At 42.2% G+C, this 24807-nt stretch overlaps 1 pseudogene; it reads left to right on the forward strand.

Moving 5' to 3' along the window:
- Nucleotides 1-11280: 11280 nt before the first annotated feature.
- LOC148526494 (olfactory receptor 6C75-like) lies at nucleotides 11281-17564 on the forward strand (annotated as a pseudogene).
- The last annotated feature ends 7243 nt before the right edge of the window (nucleotides 17565-24807 follow it).

A 24807-nucleotide genomic window follows, 5' to 3' on the forward strand; every position in this document is an offset into this window, starting at 1 on the left:
TGCTTTAAGGATGCAGGTGCGGCTACAGCCCACACAATTCACAAAGACAGAAAAAAGAAGAAGAATATTTTTATTGTTTGTGTAGCACACTTTGAGGGTGTCACCACCCTTTAACAGACAGACGCACGCTTGTCGCTGCTGCTTTAAGGATGCAGGTGCGGCTACAGCCCACACATTTCACAAAGACCGAAAAAAAAGAACAATATTTTAATTGTTTGTGTAGCACACTTTGAGGGTGTCACCACCCTTTAACAGACAGACGCACGCTTGTCGCTGCTGCTTTGAGGATGCAGGTGGAATCTAGACGGGATTTGGAACCGAGGACACACTACCTCCATCAATTGTCTAAATCCCACTGCACTAATGTCGGATACCGGACGCACGTCTAACACCAACATAGCAGTCAAGGCCTCAGTTATACGTTTTGCTTCAGGATGACTGCTGTCGTACTTCATCCTCATCGCTAGGGACTGTTGGAGGGTCAATTGTTTAGTAAAAGTAGTGATGTTCCTACTTCCTCTCTGGGATGATGAACAACTCCCAGCAGCAGCAACAGCACTAGGAGGAAGTGGTTCTTGATCTTTCCCTATTTTATTTTTATCGGAGAAAGTTTGGTCCTCCATTTATGTTATATTGATATATATACGTGCGGCTAAAGCGCACACAAACACAGAAAATATATTTTTATTTTTGCTGGAGAGTAGTGCACTTTGTGGGTTACACCACCCTTTAAGAAATGAGCCAGCTGGCTCTTTACTTATGGGACACAGGCGCACGCTTGGCGCTGCTCCTTTGTTGATGCACATGCAGCCACAGTGCACACAAGTCACAAACACAGAAAATATATATTTTTTTGGTTTGGAGTGTACTTTGGGGGTTACAGAACCCTTTAACGGTCAAGCCAGCCGGCCCTTTACTTATGACACAGGCGCACGCTTGGCACTACTTTGTTGATGCACGTGCGGCTACTGTGCACACAATTCACAAACACAGAAAATATTTTTTTTTTTGGTTTGGACTGGAGTGTACTTTGGGGGTTACAGCACCCTTTAACGGTCAAGCCAGCCAGCCCTTTACTTATGACACAGGCGCACGCTTGGCACTACTTTGTTGATGCACGTGCGGCTACTGCGCACACAATTCACAAACACAGAAAATAATTTTTTTTTTGGTTTGGACTGGAGTGTACTTTCGGGGGTTACAGCACCCTTTAACGGTCAAGCCAGCCGGCCTTTTACTTATGACACAGGCGCACGCTTGGCACTACTTTGTTGATGCACGTGCGGCTACTGCGCACACAATTCACAAACACAGAAAATAATTTTTTTTTTGGTTTGGACTGGAGTGTACTTTGGGGGTTACAGCACCCTTTAATGGTCAAGCCAGCCAGCCCTTTACTTAAGACACAGGTGCACACTTGGCACTACTTTGTTGATGCACATGCGGCTACTGCGCACACAATTCACAAACACAGAAAATAATTTTTTTTTTGGTTTGGACTGGAGTGTACTTTCGGGGGTTACAGTACCCTTAACGGTCAAGCCAGCCGGCCCTTTACTTATGACACAGGCGCACGCTTGGCACTACTTTGTTGATGCACGTGCGGCTACTGCGCACACAATTCACAAACACAGAAAATAATTTTTTTTTTGGTTTGGACTGGAGTGTACTTTCGGGGGTTACAGCACCCTTAACGGTCAAGCCAGCCGGCCCTTTACTTATGACACAGGCGCACACTTGGCACTACTTTGTTGATGCACGTGCGGCTACTGCACACACAATTCACAAACACAGAAAATAATTTTTTTTTGGTTTGGACTGGAGTGTACTTTGGGGTTACAGCACCCTTTAATGGTCAAGCCAGCTGGCCCTTTACTTATGACACAGGCGCACGCTTGGCACTACTTTGTTGATGCACGTGCGGCTACTGCGCACACAATTCACAAACACAGAAAATAATTTTTTTTTTGGTTTGGACTGGAGTGTACTTTCGGGGGTTACAGCACCCTTTAACGGTCAAGCCAGCTGGCCTTTTACTTATGACACAGGCGCACGCTTGGCACTACTTTGTTGATGCACGTGCGGCTACTGCGCACACAATTCACAAACACAGAAAATAATTTTTTTTTTGGTTTGGACTGGAGTGTACTTTCGGGGGTTACAGCACCCTTAACGGTCAAGCCAGCCGGCCCTTTACTTATGACACAGGCGCACGCTTGGCACTACTTTGTTGATGCACGTGCGGCTACTGCGCACACAATTCACAAACACAGAAAATATTTTTTTTTTTGGTTTGGACTGGAGTGTACTTTGGGGGTTACAGCACCCTTTAACGGTCAAGCCAGCCGGCCTTTTACTTATGACACAGGCGCACGCTTGGCACTACTTTGTTGATGCACGTGCGGCTACTGCGCACACAATTCACAAACACAGAAAATAATTTTTTTTTTGGTTTGGACTGGAGTGTACTTTCGGGGGTTACAGCACCCTTTAACGGTCAAGCCAGCCGGCCTTTTACTTATGACACAGGCGCACGCTTGGCACTACCTTGTTGATGCACGTGCGGCTACTGCGCACACTATTCACAAACACAGAAAATAATTTTTTTTTTGGTTTGGACTGGAGTGTACTTTCGGGGGTTACAGTACCCTTAACGGTCAAGCCAGCCGGCCCTTTACTTATGACACAGGCGCACGCTTGGCACTACTTTGTTGATGCACGTGCGGCTACTGCGCACACAATTCACAAACACAGAAAATAATTTTTTTTTGGTTTGGACTGGAGTGTACTTTGGGGGTTACAGCACCCTTTAACGGTCAAGCCAGCCGGCCCTTTACTTATGACACAGGCGCACGCTTGGCACTACTTTGTTGATGCACATGCGGCTACTGCGCACACAATTCACAAACACAGAAAATAATTTTTTTTTTGGTTTGGACTGGAGTGTACTTTCGGGGGTTACAGCACCCTTAACGGTCAAGCCAGCCGGCCCTTTACTTATGACACAGGCGCACGCTTGGCACTACTTTGTTGATGCACGTGCGGCTACTGCGCACACAATTCACAAACACAGAAAATATATTATTTTTTTAGCACTTGGGGGGAGCACCCCTGATGGACAGAGCACCCCCTGGACAACACTACAGCACCCCTTTAGGACTGGGACACTGCACAGGACTTTGGAGTGGACACAGCCCCTATGGAGAACTGACTGCACAACACAGTCCAGCCAGCCCCTATGGACTTTGAAGTAGTGGACACAGCCCCTATTAACAACAGCAGCACAGCACAACACAGCCAGCCCCTATGGACTTTGAAGTAGTGGACAACAGCAGCACTAAACTACACTACACTACACAGCCCTAACTCCCACCCTCCCTCTTCACTGTCCACAGCCGAGTGAGAAAATGGCGCCGACGCGGGTACCTTATATAGGATCCAAAACCCGCGAGACTCGGAAGGCGGGATGATGACGTTTTGCCTCGATTTCAGATCCGAGTCAGGCGGGAAAAGTCGAGCCTGATTCAAATCGGACTCGGATCGGGGGGGCTCGGGGGGGTTCGGATTTTAGAAATCCGAACCCGCTCACCCCTAGTACAAAGCCGCATCATCAGTCACAGATCAGTCAATGATCAGACTTCTGTATAACCCTATGGTCTCGGAGAATAGCCATAACCATATTTACTGTGTACTGGAACGCAGTAACAGGCTGAGACATGCCCTGAAAATGGTTGAGCCATGCCTACATTTGAGTCACCCCCCCTTTGCCACCCACAAATGGTCCCTGCCTGTCAATCACTTTGCAACTAAATTCTCACTGTGAGCAACAGCAAAAATGTGTGACTGAGATGAGGTGTGACTCAAGCTGGGTACACACTGACAGATATATTGGCCAATCAATTGATTGGCCTATCGGGCAGTGTGTACCCGCGATATGTACAGCCTATGGACAGATATGTCTGCAGACTGCCCAAACACACACAGCGGCAGCCGTGAGGAGGGGGGTGGGACATGCCCCCCGCCCCCCAAGACTTGCCCCCTGGCCGCCGGGACCTGTGGGCAGAGACAGATGATGGACATTCAGTGTGTACGAACAACCATCATCTGCAGATATATTTGTATAGTGTGTACCCACCAGACACATGTGCAGCTTACTGACAACCACTCAAGTGTGAAAACATCGGCATTGTGCCTATCTCTGAATCAGGCTCTTAGTTCAGCTGATTGTTGCATTAGCATAGGAAATTAAGTACAATGCCATGGCCAATGGGAAAAGCGACTTAGAATCAGGCCCTTAATCATCTGCATACTGTTACTCTCAGACAGCATTTCTAAATATAATAAACTGAAAGATATTGTGTATGCAGTGAATGTTGCTGTATGACTTTTATTTATGTTATTAAGAATAATTCCTTCCATTTGAATGTTATAGCATCACCTAATGTTTAAACTTTATATCATCAGAAGACAGACAATGCATAAACCTACCTTACTTACTGTAATTATCTATAAATTTATCTACAAATAATGACACAAGACAGTATGAGATGTTCAAAGGTAATGATCAGCTTTATTTATTACAAAAGAAAAAAAAGAACAGCCTAAGTGCAGCGCCTTAATGAGATTACACCACAACAAGGACAAACTAACCCTTATCAATGCAAACGTCGGATAACAAGCTTGCATGGCCAAACTATTCCTTTCTAAGCAAACAGGAGGTATCTGACACCCCTTTCACCTGCTCGGGTGTCTGGTGCTGCTTGCCCTAGTTGGATGAAATTAGCCTATCCCGTGCATTTAAGGGATTGTACCTCCAAACAATAGAATGTTGGATTCTGCTCTGATGCTCAGTAGAGAACCGAGTCTGCCACCATGCAAAGACCAACCTAACAAGACCCCTCAACACTGCAAAAACACTCTCCAAAAACAGAAACAAACCCTCCTCCATTAAGTGCACCAAATCACTACAAAAATGGTGGGAATCCTGAAAACTAAGTAAACGGTGACTCACTATAAAACCTTCAATACCCAAAACATGTATTCCTACCAAGGCATTCACCTTCTTTCTGGATTTCTCAATGGCAGCACCACTCTGACAACAACACCAGGAGAGATGAGGAATGATAGAGGCACACACCACCACAAAACCGGGCCACAGCCGCTCAACACTCTCCAGGTCATGGACAATTGCATGATACAAATCCTAGGATGTCCAAAGACAGAAATCATTCCCACCCAGGTGTACAATAACCACATTATGGGCCCCAAACCGTGCAGTTGACCTATGCAGTAAAGGAAACAAAGCACTCCACAGCATATCCCTAATGATAAGCCACCTAACACAATCGAACTGGACAAACCAGGATGGGTCTGAGGCATAGGGGGAATGGTAGCTAAAAAAACCAAACAAATGACCTGCAAACCAAATTGGCCAACATTTCACAAATATACATGCAGTATAGAATAAAAACATGAGAACAAACAAACAAATCATAAAAGAGACCAATCCAACAAAGCTAAGAAGAGGCGGGGGAATGTATATCTTGATACAAGGTAAATAAATAACTGACAAAAACACTTGCAGGAGTTTTTGAAAAATGAAGACTATGGCCCTGATTCAGACCCGGACGCTCTTTCAGAGCGCTCGCTCTGAATCAGAGTGTTTTTATTTTAATTGGAGCCGGCCTCCTGGCCACTTGCTAAGCTGTGGGTGACCATCCACAGCTTTTACGAGTGGCCAGGTGATGGTCGCGATGGTCTCGACCATCGCGACCATCGGGCTTGCGACAAGACCCTTGTGGTAGGGTCTGGTCTGCCGCAAGCCCCAGGGAGCTTCCGGCTCTAATAGAACTGGAAGCTATCCACTGACATCACTCGTGATGTCAGTGGGGCCGTCCCCAAATAGCAGGCATTCCTTTGGGAATGCCTCCGTTTGCACAGCCACCCCCCCGCCTACAAAATGGGGCAAGCTGTCAATCAATATCGACAGCCGCCCCATCTTGTAGTGAGCCCAGGAGCGATGGAGCTGCCGTCGCTCGCTGGGGCTCATGCATGCACATGCCAGAGCTGGTTCCGGCTTGCACATGCGCAGTGGGGGACCATCAACCCGCTTGCAAGTGCTGTGCGCTCACGAGTGGGTTTGAAAGGCCCTATGTTCTTTAAAAAAATACCTTGTTGATCAAAGCAGGAAAAATACAGGGAAAAATTAGTGGCACCATCCCACTTGTCATCGGGGGATTGTGACATGTGGCCAAAGCTCTTACATTAAAGACAAACAATAAAACAAATCAGCAGGAATCAAATATAGCCCTTATAGATATCGGATTTTCATCTCCCAAGAACTGTGATCTCAGGAGCTGAAAATACATCCAATGTAGACATTGTTGTAGCACAAATTCTGGATGAATTGGGTGCTGTACTGAACCATGGACATGCCTAGATGCTGCAAAACCAACCAAAATTGAAACTTGGTCAGAGGGTTCCTGTCTGATTGGATCAACCAAAATCCCTGCAAGGGAGGGCGATGAGCCAAATAATCATTGACCAGATGAACCAGAAAAATCCTGAAACCAGGACAAGCTGGCAAATACACCCAATGACCATGACCCAACTGATCAGTCTTTGAATGTCGAATCCAGCAAAACATGGTGTCATGTAGGAGAATATGGAAAAATAACATAGGAGGGGGAAGCATGTTTGAATATAGCAAACAACTCACTAATGCATAAAGCCATATTAAGGACAACATGAGTTGGTACTTCAATCTACCTGCAGAACTCCAGCGCTGCAAAAAGCTCTCCCACTGATATCACAATATTATCTACAAACAATGATAGAGTCAAACATCACCAACTGCTGATACCACAAGCATTAACTCCCTACACCACACCCATTGCTGCCTAGAGAGTGAATCACAATCACCAGCACATGACAGTCACAAGCTGAGACAATAAACAAACAATGAGAGTTGACCAGTAATCGCATGAGCAGCCCCCAGATTGTCACATCAGAAAACTATAGAATAATCACTCAACCTATGCCTCCACAACTCCAGAGACACTATTATTGAAAGTTTCAAGAGTAAATTCTTGGTGAGGCCCTTTACCATACACATCGCTGGCCAGGATGAAATACACCAAGACCCATCCAGTTACGTGTCAATTCCCACCGATCTCGGAGCATCTGAGAAAACCTGAAAATGGGCACTAGGGAAATAGCAGAGGGCCACAGATGTGCCCCATTAAAGCCCTGCAGAAAAACATCATAAATACAGAGATAATTCCAACATTTTGCAGATAAGTGCAAAAAATGGCGTGGCAACCAAAGACCTGACAGGGCCTACTGAAGCTTGCATCAAAACACTCTATCCATATGGATGACACAACAGGCAAAATTAACCAATCTCAATAAAGATTGTCCTTGACTCAGGGACACCATACCTATTGACAAAGCTAGCAAAATCATGTCATGCAACTGATGCACCTCATCCGATGCCAGCCGACAGCAGTAATCTATCAAATTAATCTCAATGCCTTAGAATGACAACTGCGAAGTAGAACCCCTGGTTTTGTACTAAGTGATGGGCACTCCAAACTCAGTAAAAAGTAATTGCAAAGAATAGAGCAGCTGCGCAAAGTGAAGGTACCCAGCTGGACCCACACACAAGAAATTTTGAGTTGTGAGCTACCATCAATTCACCATTACCCGCACAATTGCACCACTAGAGAAAGGAGCAGAAATATTAAAAAATTCACAGGAAACTGAACACCCCATGGGAAGACATTTGTCAATATAGAACTTATCATCAAATCTAAAGCCCATAAACCTGAAGGAATCAGGATGCAGGGACAAAAGGTGAAAAGCTGATTTTATATCTACAGTACCTTAGCCAGCAAGGCACCAACCCCAAAAGACTGTACAATAGAGAGAGCCAAGTCAAAGTACTGATAGCACATGTAGCAAACAGGCCTTGGGATGGCAGCTTTTGACAGATTCTCCTGGCATATAAGAGATATGTTGAATGAGATTGTAACTATCGGGGACATTTTTGGACATGATGCCAACTAGAAATCAAAGGTGGGGCCACCATGCTCCTCAAACACACCTCCTTCATGATCTTGTCTTTAACCATACATAATAATTCCAGGGCAGACCGTAAACTCCACATACCAGCTGATTGCAATACTTTTTGGGAGAGATAACTCCTTGAAAACCCAGACTTAAAACTCTGCTTCATCACACAATGGATACCAGTCCAACCATTTGGACATTGCATCAAAATGAACAGGAGATAATGTCATACTTAGGACATCTGTCCCATTCCACATGGAAGCTGGGACAGAAGACTGAGCTCCTCCTGGGCCCTGGGGGCATTCAGTAATTGGGAGGGTAGCTCCACAGCATAAACAGAGGTGTAGAAAATGACACCATGCCCCAAAGTATAAACTCTAGTTTTAAATGGAAAATAGCGACCCTTAGAGCATTAGCATTAGCAGGAGAAGCAGCTGGCAAAGGACAAGGTTTTAAAATATTTCACTTCTTAGATGTTATTTTTTTGCATAGAGGTATAACAATTGAGTGTTGTTAAAATTCTTATTCTTATTTTAAAACTGATTTTTATATTTCTCATTCCAAAGTACTTTACAGAAAATTGTTATTTGAGTTAAATTAGGATAAAACTCACAGTATTTTAAAAGAAAAACAGAAAAGTGTAAAAGAAGGTACACCTAAAGTTCAATTTGGTTGGGCTTTGATGTGATATTTCCGTTATATCCATTATTAGTTTCTGGTAAATTAGATCACATCTTTTCAGTTAATGTTTTGTTTAAGGATCTCTACTTTTATTTTATTTACATCCATTAGTCCATAGAATTCACTAAAGGTAATTTATAATGTGCAGGTCATTTGGGGGCCTATTCATTATAGTTGACCAGGTGGCCCACTATAATTAAGTATCCAGCTCAATGCAAGTTGCGGCCATGGATACCTCATTATTCAAAATGAATTCAAAACTTTACTGTCAACAAAAAATCACAAACATGTACAGGAAACAAAGAAAAATTACACGTGCAGTCAACAGAATCATAAAAAACATAACAACATCATCACCTAAAAACCTCCTCAAGTACCATGTGTACAATTTAACATTTATTATTGTCAGGAAAAAGCTACCTCAACTACTACAACATAAAATAGATCTGTTTTGTTTATTTAATGGCAACACAGCAAATTCTCCATTAATCGGATGGGACAAGTTTTTTAATATATCTGTACTTTATTAAAAATACTTTTTACCAGCACAATGTTGCAGTGTTGTAAAGTTGCAGTGTTACTTACTGGTGCTGTGAAGGCTTTCTGTGCATGCTTGACCTGAGTGGTCAACATGTGAAAGCGGCAAGGGATCTGATCAGATCCCTATTAACAACCCAGAACCTTCTTCCCATAGAAAGGAGCGGGGCTCCGGGAACCAACGCCATCTAAAGATGGCGTTGGTTCTCATAAGCAATGTCCAAAAACTTTTGATTTTCTGATTTTGCTGAATATTAGGTGGTGAATTGTGTTCCTAAAAATGAATTGGCTTGTTACTTAAAATATGCAGAAAATGCCATTTCCACATTTGTAATGGGCCCATTAGGGATCATGAATAGGCCCCTTGATGTGCAAACTTTGTATTCCTCATGCACCTTTTATGTGTACAATTGTGCCCTGATGTCTACCGAGGCACAGGGGTTTACAAGGCAGGGGTTTTATTTTACAAAAAAATTGAAGTTTGGATTGGTGGAGTTTGGTGAAGTGAAGGTGTTCCTTGTAAGTTTGGGAGTAGGCACACATTGGCTAGCAGATCCATGCATCAAAGAGTTTTCTGAGTGAGATAACTGTTATAAGAGGAAGGCTAAAGATGGTGGAAAAGGTGTATTTACATAAAATGGGTGGCACCAAAATATACATGAATATCGTTCCAGAACTTTTCAGGGAGCTCTCCATCAGCTGCAGAACCTGAATCCAGGCATCCCATTGGGTACAGCCATGCCCCTCTCAGCAGGTAGAGTGTGTCATGTTTACACCCCCACCGGGCTGGGTATGGAATCCAGACAGTCAGGATGCTGATGTTCAGAATACCAACAGTGGCATCCTAAACTCACCCCTCTCACAGCCTAACCCTAACTCCCCACAGCCAAACCCAGACCTCCCATCTCTTAGCTCAACTTTAACCCTTCCATCCTGCAGCCTAATTCTAACCCTCCCCTCCTGCAGTGTAACCCTAACCCTATTCCTAGTGCCTAATCCTAACCCTCCCCCACCCCTAAACCTAACCGTTAGCCTCCTCCTAACCCTAATACTTACCTCCAGAAAGTGTTGGGATTCTGACCAATGGGATGCCACTGTATTGTGACCTTCGGCATCCTGACCATCGGGATCCTGCCTACATCCCCCCTACCACACACACTTGGCCATGCCACACAGTTCCATGTTCCATGAGATTTCCTTGTGGCACAGCTAGGACGTCGGACTTATAACATTCAGAGATTTGCACTTTGTCCACCAGCACTCTTCAAGGTCCATGCCTATACTCAGCTTAACCCTCTGCAATTTAGAGGTGTACTGTACCTAGATGTGCAATCATATTACACCAGAGTGCATCAACTGTGCTACATACTGTATGACCTTCAATTATTATTAATATAGAATGCTTTAGAAATATTTAATATGCCAAAAGTACAAATAGAACATTTTATTGCTTATAGACAGATAGATGAGGCGAGCATAGTAGTTATTTTTACATTTTAGCAAAACATATCTACAATCAAACAGCCTTCTTTTCTACTTCTTCTACCATTGTGGTAGTATAGATAATCTTCATGATAGTACTTCCACAAGACTGTATGAAAGGGAGATGCCAAGATGCTTTGCCATTAGCTGCCTAGCATAAACTAATACACACAGCATCCAATACAATAGGACCACATCATGATAAATGTCAGTATTGTAGTATTTAATATTCATAGTTTAGTAATAAGATTATTTTCAGGTTTCTTATGGTCACACACTTTCCCAATTATACTGTATAACATACTCTTTTTCTTTTTATTATTACTGCAGTAGAACAGAAATATGGGGAATAGGTCTAATGTGAAGGAATTTATTCTCCTGGGTTTCTCTAGCATTCAGGAATAACAGAAGTTTTTGTTTGTTTTTTTCCTGATAATGTATATCACAACCCTTATTGTGAATATATCCCTCATCATCATAATACAGTTTGTTCATAAGCTTCACAAACCCATGTATTTCTTTCTTGGTAATATATCCTTCCTAGAACTGGGTTACATTTCAGTAACTGTCCCCAAGCTCATAGTGGACATCCCCAGGAACAAAAAAAGCATTTCCTTCTCTGGCTGCATTACCCAGCTCTTCTTCTTCACATTCCTTGGTGCCACGGAGACAATCCTTCTCGCAGTAATGACCTTTGATCGCTTTTTGGCTGTGTGTTACCCTCTGCATTACACAAGCATTATGAGTCATAAGCTCTGTTTCATTTTATCTGCTGCATCCTGGGTGTTAGGGTTCTTGACCACTTAATTTCCAATTATTAAATTATCACAGTTACATTTTTGCAATGCCAATGTTATTAACCATTTCTTTTGTGAATCAGCCCCTTTGCTAAAGCTGTCTTGCTCTGATCCTTACTTCAAAGAACTAACTATTATTGTTTGCGCATCTTCAGTCATTCTAAGCTCAGTTGTATTAACTATGATGTCTTATGGCTATATCCTTAGAACTATTTTGAAAATCCCATCTGACACAGGAAAGCAGAAAGCTGCTTCTACCTGCGCGTCACATCTTTTAGTGGTTACCACGTTCTACTCAACAATGTTTGCCATGTACATTAAACCTACTGCTAGTGAAGGATCCTTAAACAAGGTAATGGCGTTGTTCTATGCTGTCTTCACACCACTGGTCGACCCATTTATCTACAGCCTAGAATCTTTTTTATTCTTATTAAAAAGAAGATGGTTCTGAAGTATTTGTGGAAGACTTTATTGCACTGTGCAGGTGTCTAATGGTTACTGCTGTAAGATGCAGATTGAAATTGCACACAGAGGGATAGAATTTTGGTGGGCATTTCTGGGTGGCAACAGGAGTTTGGCAAACCAGATGTGGGTATGTTGCAGTCAGTTACTGTGTCTAAAGATGCAGCTGCACTGACGGAAGTGGATAGATCCTCTTCAATTTCTGTACCCTGACATCATCAGCCAGTGTCCAAAGTCATTACCTTCCAAGTGGGCATAGAGGGGGAATATAACCTTGAGGCGAGTGCAGCGAGCCACCGAGCCTGAAGCGCGGCGAGCGAAGCAAGCCCGCGAGGGGCCAGCTTCTTTTTTTTGGTGGACTGTGTGGGCAGGAAACTGCACTTCCGCCCTCAGTCCACTTCACTTCCAGGTACGTCTACTGAAGGGGAATTATATCTTTCCCTGCACTGACATAGGCATCCATGTTCAGATGAAGAATTATGCCTCTATAGGCTGGTGCAATCTTCAGTTATGCATCTTAATAGCACAACAATGGAATAACACTGCAGCCAGTGGGCATCTCAGTAGGAAGTCACAGCTGTGGCAAATGATGCAGTCATGGCTGCAACTGTGTCCACCTCTGAGTCATGCTCTAGGCTTCCTATTGTACGTAGTAAAATGAGCAGAAACCATCACATGTGACGTCTACATTTTAGGTAGGTAGCAGGATGGACACAAAATGGCTGATTCTGAGTTGGGAGTAATTAAAAAATGTTATTAACCTTGGGCCTGAATCAGAGATGGATGCAGTGTCGATATTTGCGCAGCTGAGCGATTAATTTGTTATTGTGCATGCACATAAACTCCTGAGGAAACCCCTACAGCACATATGTACCCCTGAGTGTATGCAGAGACCTCTGTTGCATATACAATTGCTCCCATTTGAGCTGGTGGCAGAAAGCCATGGGCATACCTGGGCGGTATCTTGAAGTGACTGCAAAAAAGTGGCGTGTTATGGGAGTGCCATAGGCGAGTCAGTGAAGGGGCTGCATTCCCAAATGCAGAGCTGCAGGCACAGAGGCCATGATTAAAGACACACACACTGTGCTAGCAATAGGGTATCATAAGTGTTGATGGTGCAGCAATGGTGGAGTGTTTGAGTCCCCCAGCAGATTTGCACTATCTACAGACATTGAAAGTGGGAGTCTCAGGGTTTGCAATGTTCAGCTCTGCATTTGTCTACTGTATGTGTAGCCTTTTTGCCTCTATGGGGACACACAGAATGGTATATAGCTTTGGTGGAATGTAATATGGTTCACAGATATGTTGGCACTGTTTGTACAGTGTGTTGCATGCAATGAGGTACACAGAGGTGTTGGCACTGTTTGTACAAAGCATAACATGCAATAAGGTACATGGAGGTATTGACATTGTTTGCACAGTGTGTAGCATGCAATAAAGCAAACAGATGTATTGGCACTGTGGGAACAGCACAGCATGTGTTGCCATTGTGAGAAAAATGCATAGATACACAGAGAAGATGTGATAACCGCGGAGCTCAAAACCAGACACCGAGTTATCAGAGTACACACATGCACATAAATGCAAACATGTGAAAATGGCACAACAAAATACACTGGCGCAAAGTCTAAGACCCCCACTGGACTTCACCAGGGATCCCCGCAAGAGGATATGGGCTTTATTCAGTGAGGATCTAGTTTGAGGGCCAGTGTAGTTAGTTACCAGTGTGAAAGCAGCAGAGTACTTAGTTGATATAAGGCCTCTGTCTGGAAACACCACCAATGGAATTGCTGGTATGGATGTGCTGCTGTCGAGGAGACCGAACACCGGAGTTGATACAACACTGGAAGCAAATTATGCTGAAAAGTATAGTTCTGGAACAGGACCATCTATGTTGGCACAATTGTTATGCAGGCATTGGAGAAATGCACTAAACAGGCTTTTAAAGTGATTGACTGAAACGTGATTCCCTGCATGAGTCATCAGTGCTTGAGGTTAGTGGTAACACCTACTAAAGGTGTTATGTCATCTAAAAGACCAGCAATTAGTGACCTGCTGAATGTGTGGAAGCAGGCCAGTCTTGTCCATGACTGTTTATATTGACAATCTATAAATATAGCTGCAAATCAGTAATAAATAAATATCATCAGTGCATGCATTAGCAGCCACTTCTGAATCAGGCTCTTTGTATCTAGAATGGATGTTGCAACGCAACGGGGTGCAAATACATTATTATTATTTGTTTTTGCATACAGATTAAATACTAGTTGCTTTTGTACGTAGCCCACAAATACTGGACAGTTTTATTTTAGCACTGCAATTTATATTTCAGTTTGATCACATCCCTCTCAAATCTAATTTTCTATGCACCTTTTGTTATTTTTTTTTTGCTTTGCTCCCAACTCAGAATCAAGCCCAAAAGATGCTGATTTAGAATAAGTCACACATTTTGCCCAGATACAGAATTTGCAACAAAGTATGTTGTACTGCAAAGGATGCAGAGTCTATTATATTTGCATATAAGGCAAATGGTCTATGCTCTTCCATCTTGCCTGCTGCATACCCATATGGGCTGATGCTAAGTTAGATGTACATCAATTGCATTGCATAACATATGCAAATTGTCTCTCTACATGTGCAGAAAGCAGTCTACATGCATATGCAGATTTTCTTGCATCAGACACTTGCATCTGCTTGTGACTAAAGGGGTGCCGGACTGTAGATAGACAGTAATTAGTTAGACAATGTCTAGATCTACCCCAGTTGTTAGACAGTCAATAGATCGACAGGTACAAAAGGTCAACAGGTACAAAAGGTCGACACACTAAATGTCGACATGTAAGAAGGTCGACAGGTACAAATGGTCGACGGGGTCAAAAGGTCGACATGAAAATGGTCGACACGAAAATGATAGACACAATTTTTTTTACATTTTTTTTGTTTAGGGTTAGGCACTTTAAGATGAGCCAGTGTCCAATGTCATTCCCTACCATCCAACGTCATTCCCTACCATCCAAGTGGGCATGGAGGGGGAATAAATCCATGTGGTGAGCGAAGCGAGCCACCGTGCCCGCAGCGTGGCGAGCGAAGCGAGCCCGCAAGGTGCTGAATGGTATTTACGCAAAAAAAAAAATGTGTCGACCATTTTCGTGTCGACCTTTTTCATGTCGATCTTTGGCCCCTGCCGACCATTTGTACCTGTCGATCTTCTTACATGTCGACCTTTAGTGTGTTGACCTTTTGTACCTGTTGACCTTTTGTACCTGTCGATCTATTGACTGTCTAACAACTGGGGTAGATCTAGACATTGTCTAACTAATTTTTGTCTATCTCTTATACCACACCCGACTAAAGATGGGTTACTTGGTTACTCGGTTTAGTATATGCATTCAGCGGGGCACTCCCATTTTTTTGGGACTGTCCCACTGTCCCACTCATGGGCTGCAGTGTCCCACGGTGGGGGGGGGGGAAAGTTGGGGGGAGCACGCACCGCTACTCTGCATAGCAGAGCAGCAGGCAAGCAGAGTGATAACAGATGCTATGCGCATACACACGGCAACTATTCACAGTGCGTGGAGGAAGCCCGTCTGCAGCCCAGCATCTCGGAGATGCTGGACACGCCCATTAGTGATGTAAATGGGGGCATGCCGCTAGGCCATGCATCCTTTAAGGATACGACACACAACCTTTTTGGGAGCTCGCGCCTTTGCTGCGTGGAAGTCCCGACCTATGAAACTGAAATGTTGTGAGGTATGTATATACAGACTACAGCAATGGTGTTTTAAAACAGGTCATCAATTTATTGATAACATTAAACTAAATAAAATATATGCTAGCAAGGAAAGGGGGAATAGGCATATTAGCACCAGAGTTTCAGGCCTTGTAATACTGCAGTGGCCGCCACAGATGTCAAAAACCTATTCCTGCATATCATGTCTAAACAGTGAACCATCTGTCTAGATCAGTGGTATCAAACTCAGGCCCTTCAGCTTTTGTGGGACTACATATCCCAGCATGCCCTGCCACACTTTTAGCATGTCATCTAATAGCAAAACTGTGGCACTGCATGCTGGGATGTGTAGTACCACTGCAGTTGGTGGGCCTGAGTTTGACACCACTGGTCTAGATGGTAACACTGGCCCATGGATAGAGGCCAAGCTCAGCTGAGAAGTAAAGTGTAGAACAATGCACCACCAATTCAGTGATCTGCCAATCCTCCCACCATGGCAAGTTTATGCCTATGTTATAAACTAGATATTTATAACATAGTAATAACCCAAACAGGTTTGAAAATGAATAGCAATGTATTAGAAAAATTCAATTTTATACATTTTTAAACCTGTTTGGGTTATTCCTATATTATAAACATCTGGTTATTTATTCTGAGTTTACCAGTTCTACTTTACTATTCTATGATATCCTTGTGGCTCCTTCCGGATGCATACATATGTACTTCCCCTAGATGGGTAAGTAAAGGAATACCTAGATACAGTTATGTGTCATAAACACATGTTTTATGTTTGTGCCCTGCCAGTGCCGCAGAGTCCTCTGGTGCCATGAGCTGCAGCCCTGGCACCAGAGGACTAACCGAGTACCTCAAACAAAACTCTACACAAAGCCCTGAGGAAAATAGGCAGCCATTCGTACCCTGTCAGGATAGTAAAGAAAGATGCACATCAGCATACCTACTCAAGGTATGAGACACTATAACACCACCACAGTCAATGTTCTGATTAACCTTAGATGGGCCAAATCCATTGCACCAGCTCCTTGATGGTAATGGAAAAACTGCTGCAGGATAATGTCTGACCAGACCAAACAAACCCAGGGCTGCAAGTTAGACACCTAACCCAAGTCCTTGCTGATAGTGCCTCTTAAACTTCAGTACATATTTTGTCCTAAGGCATTAGCCCTCATATAAAAACAAGAACCTCAAGAACTTCATATTGCTTGGCTGCCTCCAACAGTTTAGAATGAAATGCATCCCAGCACATACTGTACCACAAAAGCCTAGCCAGCAGACTATGGGCCTGGTTCAGAGGTGGACGCAGTGTCAATGCTGCATGCAATTGCAAGAAAAAAAAAACCTGGCGCCTAATCAAGTATGTATTAGACTTTTCTATATCCAAATAATGCTGCAGCTAGCTGTTGGAGGTGATTGCCACCCCTCCCAAAGCACAAAAAGGTAGAAGACAATTTTTCTTAACAGGGAATGCTGCCAATTGGATAGATGCTCACACAATTAAAATAAATTGCAATATATTTTATTAATACATACTGTAGAAATATGGACATAAATTGGAAAACAATTTCAATACACCCCTAAAAAGACAAAAACAGTTATAAAAAATACACAAATCTGTCTATAATTCCACCTGCCTTACTGTATTTACGATATAGCAATCACTGTATTTTGAACTCCTTGTTGGAGTTCAAATTAAGTTATCGCTAAAAGGCCTAAACCATAACCTTAGACAAGTTACCAATTTGCAGTCACAAGAAGCCTTGCTAAATGCCATTGCAAATATCAAGTGAAACATTGGACATCATAGCGCAAGGCAGCAATTTCTGGGAGCACAGCCAACAAACCAGCGAGCAACTGCATATCTGTAATACATTAAGAATTTGCAGGGACAGGATAAATCAATGTCCGATCTTAACCTCTTCACTGACTAATGCAAGGGTGGCCAACCAGTCCGAGGCAAAGAGCTCAAATATATCTGTAGGTATGACAAAGTGTCCGAGATCATGTGCATGCTGAAGGCACATGTGCAAAAGGGGAGTAGCCAGCTAGGTCACGCCCCTGGTATGATGTTTGTAGAAGCATGTAAAAGCTCATGCACACAATAACTGTGGAGGTAACTATTAAAGGGAAATAAAAAGCCAGAACAATATAAAAAAAATTTAAAAAACAAGATCCACATAAAATACACTGAAAAAGCCACATGCACAAATAATATACTGGAAAAGCCACATACACAAAAAATACATTGAAAAAAAAACAGATTCACATAATATAATCCAACCCCCCTGGAGTCATTCCAGACCCTCCATGTGTCACTCCAGCCCTCCTTGTGTCACTCCAGTCACCCTCATATGTCTTTTCAGCCCCTCCATGTGTACCTCCAGCAACCCCGGATATGTCACTCAAGCAACACCCGTGTCACTTCAGCAGACATTCATGTGTCACAACAGCAGCCCTCATGTGCCACTCCAGCCCCTCCCTCTCTCCCCAGGCCACTCCAGTCCACCCACCTTCCCCCACGCTCACTCCCACTCCACAGGCCACTCCAGCCCCCCTACATGTCACAAATAAAATGAAAAATCAAATTTAAAAAAACCCACAGCTTTTACCCTTTTGCGACTGCCTGTGTCAAATAGGTAGGCTCCAGCGTCTGCGACCTCTTCTTCCTCATGGCTGTAAGTTCAGTCACAAGTTGAGCTCTGCCTCCTGTTTGTGGCATGACATCACCACTTAGCCCATACATGTCTTCAGAGCTGAGTAGACTGCTGCAACAAAGGACGAGCCTCCTCTGGATAGCTGCACAACGATCAGAGGAGGCAGTCAGTGTCAGCCAGGGGAGTCACATCAGAACAACAGTGGAGCCACAGCTGGGCTAATGTTTTTTCTAAAAATGTCCCCAAATTGTTTCTTTTTTTAATTATCAACCTATGTAAATAAAAGTTTAAATAGCCTTAATCCTCCCCCCCCCCCCAAAAAAAAAAATCACAATTATGGGAACATTTTTGAAAAAAAAACATATCAAAATTTTAAAACTTGATCACCCCCCCCTATCCTGCCAGAGCTATACACTGGGGACAGGCTGGAGTGACCAAAGTCTGCTCCTCTCTGCAGCCGCCGGCTGTTTATACTGTGACCAGCAGCTGTTCCTCTATGCAGCTGCTTGGATTGGGGGCAGAAATGATTGATCTTTGGCAAATCTTCTTTGCAGCCATCGGTTCTTTACACTGGGGGCAGGCTGGATTGATCGGCTGCTGCTGTTCTCAACAGTCGCCAGGTTTGTACACTGGAGCAGGGTGGGTGGGAGGTGCCTCTTTGCTGCACACACTGGGGGAGGAATCTAAAGATGCTGGAAGGTCCCTCTGAGACTGGTGACTTCTGTAAGGTTATTATCCAGTAGTCTCCATAGATGTGACCATGTCAGGGAAAGCCCAGCCTGGCATGGATGCATCACATCAGGCAAGTGTTTAAGAGCCTTCAGATACAAGAAATTCTTACTGATATCTGGTTGCCCAAGGAGGTCTGCAAAATATTTAATGCCTGCTAAGGATCTGACAACAAATGATCTGGAAAGTCAAGAAGTGATAACAGCTCTCCCAAGTGTCCTGATAGTACTTCAACATAAAGGTAGGGATTGCATGCAAGACAAGTCCTTCCATACCGGTGTGATTAGCTGCAAAATATAAAAAGGGGTCATCCTCTACCACTACCTGGTGAGCCAGACTCTGCAAGTTATCCCACAGAAACTGAGAAAGGGAGTAAACAATAGAACTGTTGAACCATGTACAAGTCTTGCTGGAAATGCTATGATACTTATTCCAAACAACTAGATCCCACTTGATGTTTGAAGATAAATTAAATAAATTGCGAGGTATTCACGAACGACCTATTATCTACCTTTGTAAAGCCAGCTGTGTTGCTTCCCAGTCTGGTCTCAGAATTTGACACCTTTCAAAAAATGTCCAGTTTAAAAAAGGAAAAACCAACTACTTAAAATTGATAGTTTTAAATCTTACTTCTTCAGATCGTACAATCCGTGGATTGCAAAAAAATGTTCCCAGAACACCTATTTAGGCATTATAAAACACAACATACTGGTGAATAACCTGGAGAAAAAATTAAATACCATAAGTGCAGATTTTAAAAAATGGCAAGGGAAAAATTCTTCATTGTTTGAAAGGGTCAGTGTCATTAAAAAAATCTTTTTACTGAGGATGCTGTACTTTCAGACACTAATATTTATGATTTCCACAATAAAATGTTCAAAGATTTGCATAAATGTATTAGTGGTTTCATCTGGAGGGGGAAATGTCCACGGTTCCGCCATGATATTAATATACAGACAAAACCATCATAGGGAACTCCAGAATGTACTGCTGTACTACCACGCAATACATCTTAATAGAATTTTGGAGTGGTTCAGACCTAACAACACTAAGCAGTGGGTAGCAATAGAGAGCAGTATTTTCTCTGTCACCATAGATGTTGTACATTGACTTCCAGATCTACCACAGAATTTTCACTCTACTGTTGATACTACTCTGTCCTGTTGGAAAAAACTTATGTTGGTGAAAGTACAGTAGTTCCCAACCTGCCAACTCCACCTATTGTATGTTGCTCAAATTCAACACTAAATTTTCTCCAGGTTTACACCCTACATCTATTGTCCCTTAGTGCACCTCCACATTCATTATAGCCTGTCAACTGGTTGGTAATGGGGGCCTACACTCCTCTTCTTCCATTCAGTTCTCCTTCACCATACCCAATACTGAATTCTAGATGTATTTACAGTTCTGCCATTATATACATATGCTTAATAAAGGTAAGTCACTTGAATGAGAACTGGCTTAATTTGAAAAGCACTGTATAACTTTTTACACATCAAGACAACTTCATTATTCTACAAAACACTAGTGGAAGAAATATTCCACACCTTACAGTACCAGAATTTAATCAGACATGGGAGAGAGGTTGACAGAAAGATATGTGTGAGGCAGAGTAGACTAGAGTTTTTGACTTAACTTAACACATGAATGCCCACAGAGACTTTTCTGAAGAGACCTGCGTCCTTTTTCCTCTCACTCTTTACACACATCCCCACCCATTCTGTAATGGTTACCAGCACTATGATAACCACTTTAAAGCTCCCCCTCAATTTGCAAAAGCTACTGGCACTATGGTAACCATTATTCTGCCAACTGAGGGCTGTGCTTCTATTTCACTCTCCACCCACTATCCTTATGGAAGCCAACTCTGCTCCTTGCCGTGGCTTACCTGTCACTTTTTAAAAATCACTCTTATTGCAGGTTCAGTGCTCCTTATTAATGTGGCCTCAACATAGAAGAGTAAACATGACTTTCATTAAGATCCCTTTCTAACCATCCACTTCTCACACTGATGCCTAAATGGTTTATTATAGTTCAGACTTTTAGATATTAGTTATTTGTATATAGTACTGTATATTTCACTCTAATGCATATACTTTTTTATACTGACATCTATTTTACTATTTTTTAAATGTAACATTTTATGACTATTTTTAGTTCATTTTCTCCCCATCTGTTATCCATAAACATCTCTTGCCTGTATATTCTAGATGTTTTGATCATTCGCAAGAAAGTTTTGATCTCTCACTCTCACAAGAAAGTTTTTTTTTCCTTTGGTAGCAAGTAACGAATGTACCTATACATTCTTTGACTGCCCCATTCACTGTTTTTACTTTGTTTTATTTTCACCTATCTAATATCCATAAACATCTCTTGTTTATATATTTTAGATGTTCTAATCTCTCGCAAGAAAGTTTATTTCAATGGTTATGTAACAACTCTCTTTGCTCTTTTACTCTTGTCTGCTGATTTTAAATAACAATTGTGCTTTCCTCAAGGCCCCCCAACAGTTCAGGTTTTAGAGATATCCATGGGTGAACACAGATGGTTAAATCAAACTAACTGAGGTACTAATTAAGTCACCTGTGCTCAACCACGGATATCTCCAAAACCTGGACTGTTAGGGAGCCTTGAGGACCGCGTTTGGGAACCTCTGGACTACTCCCATTCACTGTTTTACTTTGTTATTTAATTTTAAATAATCTATTATGCATATAAACATCTATTGCCTGTATATATTAGATGTTTTAATCTCTCACAGAAAGAAAGTTTATTTCAATGATTAGCAACAACGCTCTGTGCTCTTTTAGTTTTGTCTGCTAGTTTCAATTAACAAATGTGCCTATATAGGAACTTTGACTACCCTCACTCACTGTTCATCTGCCTGTGGAAGTGGTTGGATGTTGTAAAATGTGTTGCAGCTTAAGTGAGATTTTTGTCTTATATTTTGTTCTTTGGTTTTAGATATTATGTCCTATTTTATCTTGTGATACTGTTGTAAATTTATTTGGTTTAAATCATTTTTGTAAGTTTATCATGAATTATTTTCTGTACTAATAAAAATATTCAGCAATTTGTTTATACAGGATAGTAGTTGTACATTTTTTGATACCATTAATAAATAAAATCTATTTACATTTGCTGTATGCTTGGACACTCTCTTTTGGTCATTCCCACTTTATAATATAGCTCACTGTGTGCATAAAAGGCTGATCATTATATTGATTGAAGCTTAGACAATTGTGAGGGACAATCACAGACTGTGTGTGTGTATATATTTGTGTGTGTATTTGTGTGTGTATGTGTGTATGTATATATATATATATATATATATATATATATATATATTAGGAATGTTCTACACCTCTTCTGCTCTAGCCAGAAGCCATAGGAATCACTAAATTTATACTAGGGGAGAATTCTGGCCGACCTTGGCTTCTGCTCATAGGACATCCGAGTATCCATGATGTTCAAATATTAAGAAATAGCTCCTTAAAAGATTTCATCCTTCGATTTAGATAACAGGAATTCTCTGCAACTTGGTATCATTGATAACTGTTCAAAGAAACATATAAATACAGGTATCTTGCTCACCCTTTACATGAATTTAATGTACACAAAGGAGACTTCTCAGGATTCCTGTTCAGAATTGTAGTCTGCTGGATGGTTGACAGCCCCTGGAGTGGAGATGGCTACACCTGTTTACTACATATAGGTATCGCTTATTTGTTTTAAAATATTGTTGTTTTCATGTTTGTGTGTGTGTGTATAATATATATATATATATATATATATATATATATATATATATATTTTTTTTTTTTTCATGTTTTGGCAAATCATCCTCACGTGTTTTGGTTTTCTTCAAAAATTTATCAAAACAACAAAAATCATGTAATTTGTATTGTGTTTTTGTTCCTACAGAATTATTAACCTCTGTAACCTTTAATTTCTAGTCATTTACATTCAATTTTGACCACCTCACAATATTGTTCACCAATATTGGCAAAATGCTGGCTGGCTAAACTAAGCAACAGAGCAGCGGCACAAATACACGGCAGTTATTGCTGTTTAAAAATGTATCGCAAATTTGTAATGTATTAGTAATCACCAATCGTACCAACTTGCAAGTACTTTCAATAGAAAACAATACAACACAGAAATTTACTAAGAATCACATGTGGACTATCATTGCTCAAAAGTAGTAGTAGTAGTTAACAAACAGCAAAAAAAACCTAAACCATGTGTAAAATAGCAACAGCAGAAGTGGATGTCCCCTACATTAGTCCACATGCCCCCAGCACATGCCTATTATCAGTGCCCAATCTGTACCTCCCTCCTGGGGGCCCTATGTCACTGATGACTGGCACTCTGTGCCCATGTAAAGCCCTGATCAATCAGCCTTTTTGTTGAGCAGCTCCCCAAAATTTCCACAACAATAAAAGCAACATTCAATACTTGTGGGGTACACTGGGGAATACTTTGAGGGACACAGTTAAATATTGAGCGGGTTGGATACAGTGTGGTGTATATAGGAGTGGATTGGGAATTGAAGTGGTCCCATGTATAACTATTTTGTAGTGGTGATGGTGACCTTTGTAGTGTTCACCCAAAAAGGGGTTTGACCTCGTTACAAGGGTTGTGGCCTAGTGAGAAATGCCATGTCAGCAAGCCACTCTTATTTTCATCACACTGGGAAATGCACAGTGCTCCGGAAGCAGCTGGGCATGCTCACAGTCCTTCTCTCCAGTGATACTACATGAATGCACACGACATCTATTCACTGCTTGTTCAACTAAGCAGAGCTGCAGATGAGAGGAGGCCTCCCAACCCCCCACCACCATCACCACTGTGGAGGGAAGCTCTGTCTCACAAAACAGTTACAGCCTCATCATGTTAAGAGGTTCTCTATGTGCTGCTCTGCTTTCTATGACAGGTGCTGGTAGGCTGCCTTTCATGCAATTGCAGCGCTACTTGCAGGGTCAGTTCTAGGCCATGTAGAGCCTAGGGTAAAAATTCCCATTGCTTCTCCCATTAAAAAAAAATATATACTGTGTTTTGTGTGTACTAAATAAAATTACTCCTTACCAATATGGTGGTGTCTCTGCAACGAGAAGCCTCTAAGGTCATTGATTCTCCCTGGGAAGACAGTGTCTTCAGTTGGTTTTAACTCTCTTCATGTAGGAGATCACATGGTCTGGTAGATTCCTGTTTGTATAGAAATATATCTAATGTCATCATCATACAACAGAGGTTCAACCAGGCTTGTGCTCCCTGTGTCACTTACTGACCCCCATGTCTCTCCAGCCTCCTGCCTTGTGCTCTACTCCTGCCCCCTGAGTCTCTCCATGCTCATACATGACTATACCCGCCATTCTCATATATTACACCAGCAGCACCATTACATGTATCAGTACTTTTTACACAATACTGGCAGTGCCATACACCTAGGGGAACCCATTTATACAACAACTGTGCCAAACCCATATCAGCAGTGTCCACACATTATTTTAACACATGTATCAGCTGTGCTAATATCTATGGCTATACCAGCAGTGCCCACAAACATATCGGCAATACCCATATGGCTATACCAGCAGTGCCCATATACATAAAACATTACCAATATACATTCCAGCAGTGCCCATAT

Source organism: Taudactylus pleione, unplaced genomic scaffold (genome assembly GCF_031769625.1).
Source record: "Taudactylus pleione unplaced genomic scaffold, aTauple2 ptg000095l, whole genome shotgun sequence".
NCBI lineage: Eukaryota > Metazoa > Chordata > Amphibia > Anura > Myobatrachidae > Taudactylus > Taudactylus pleione.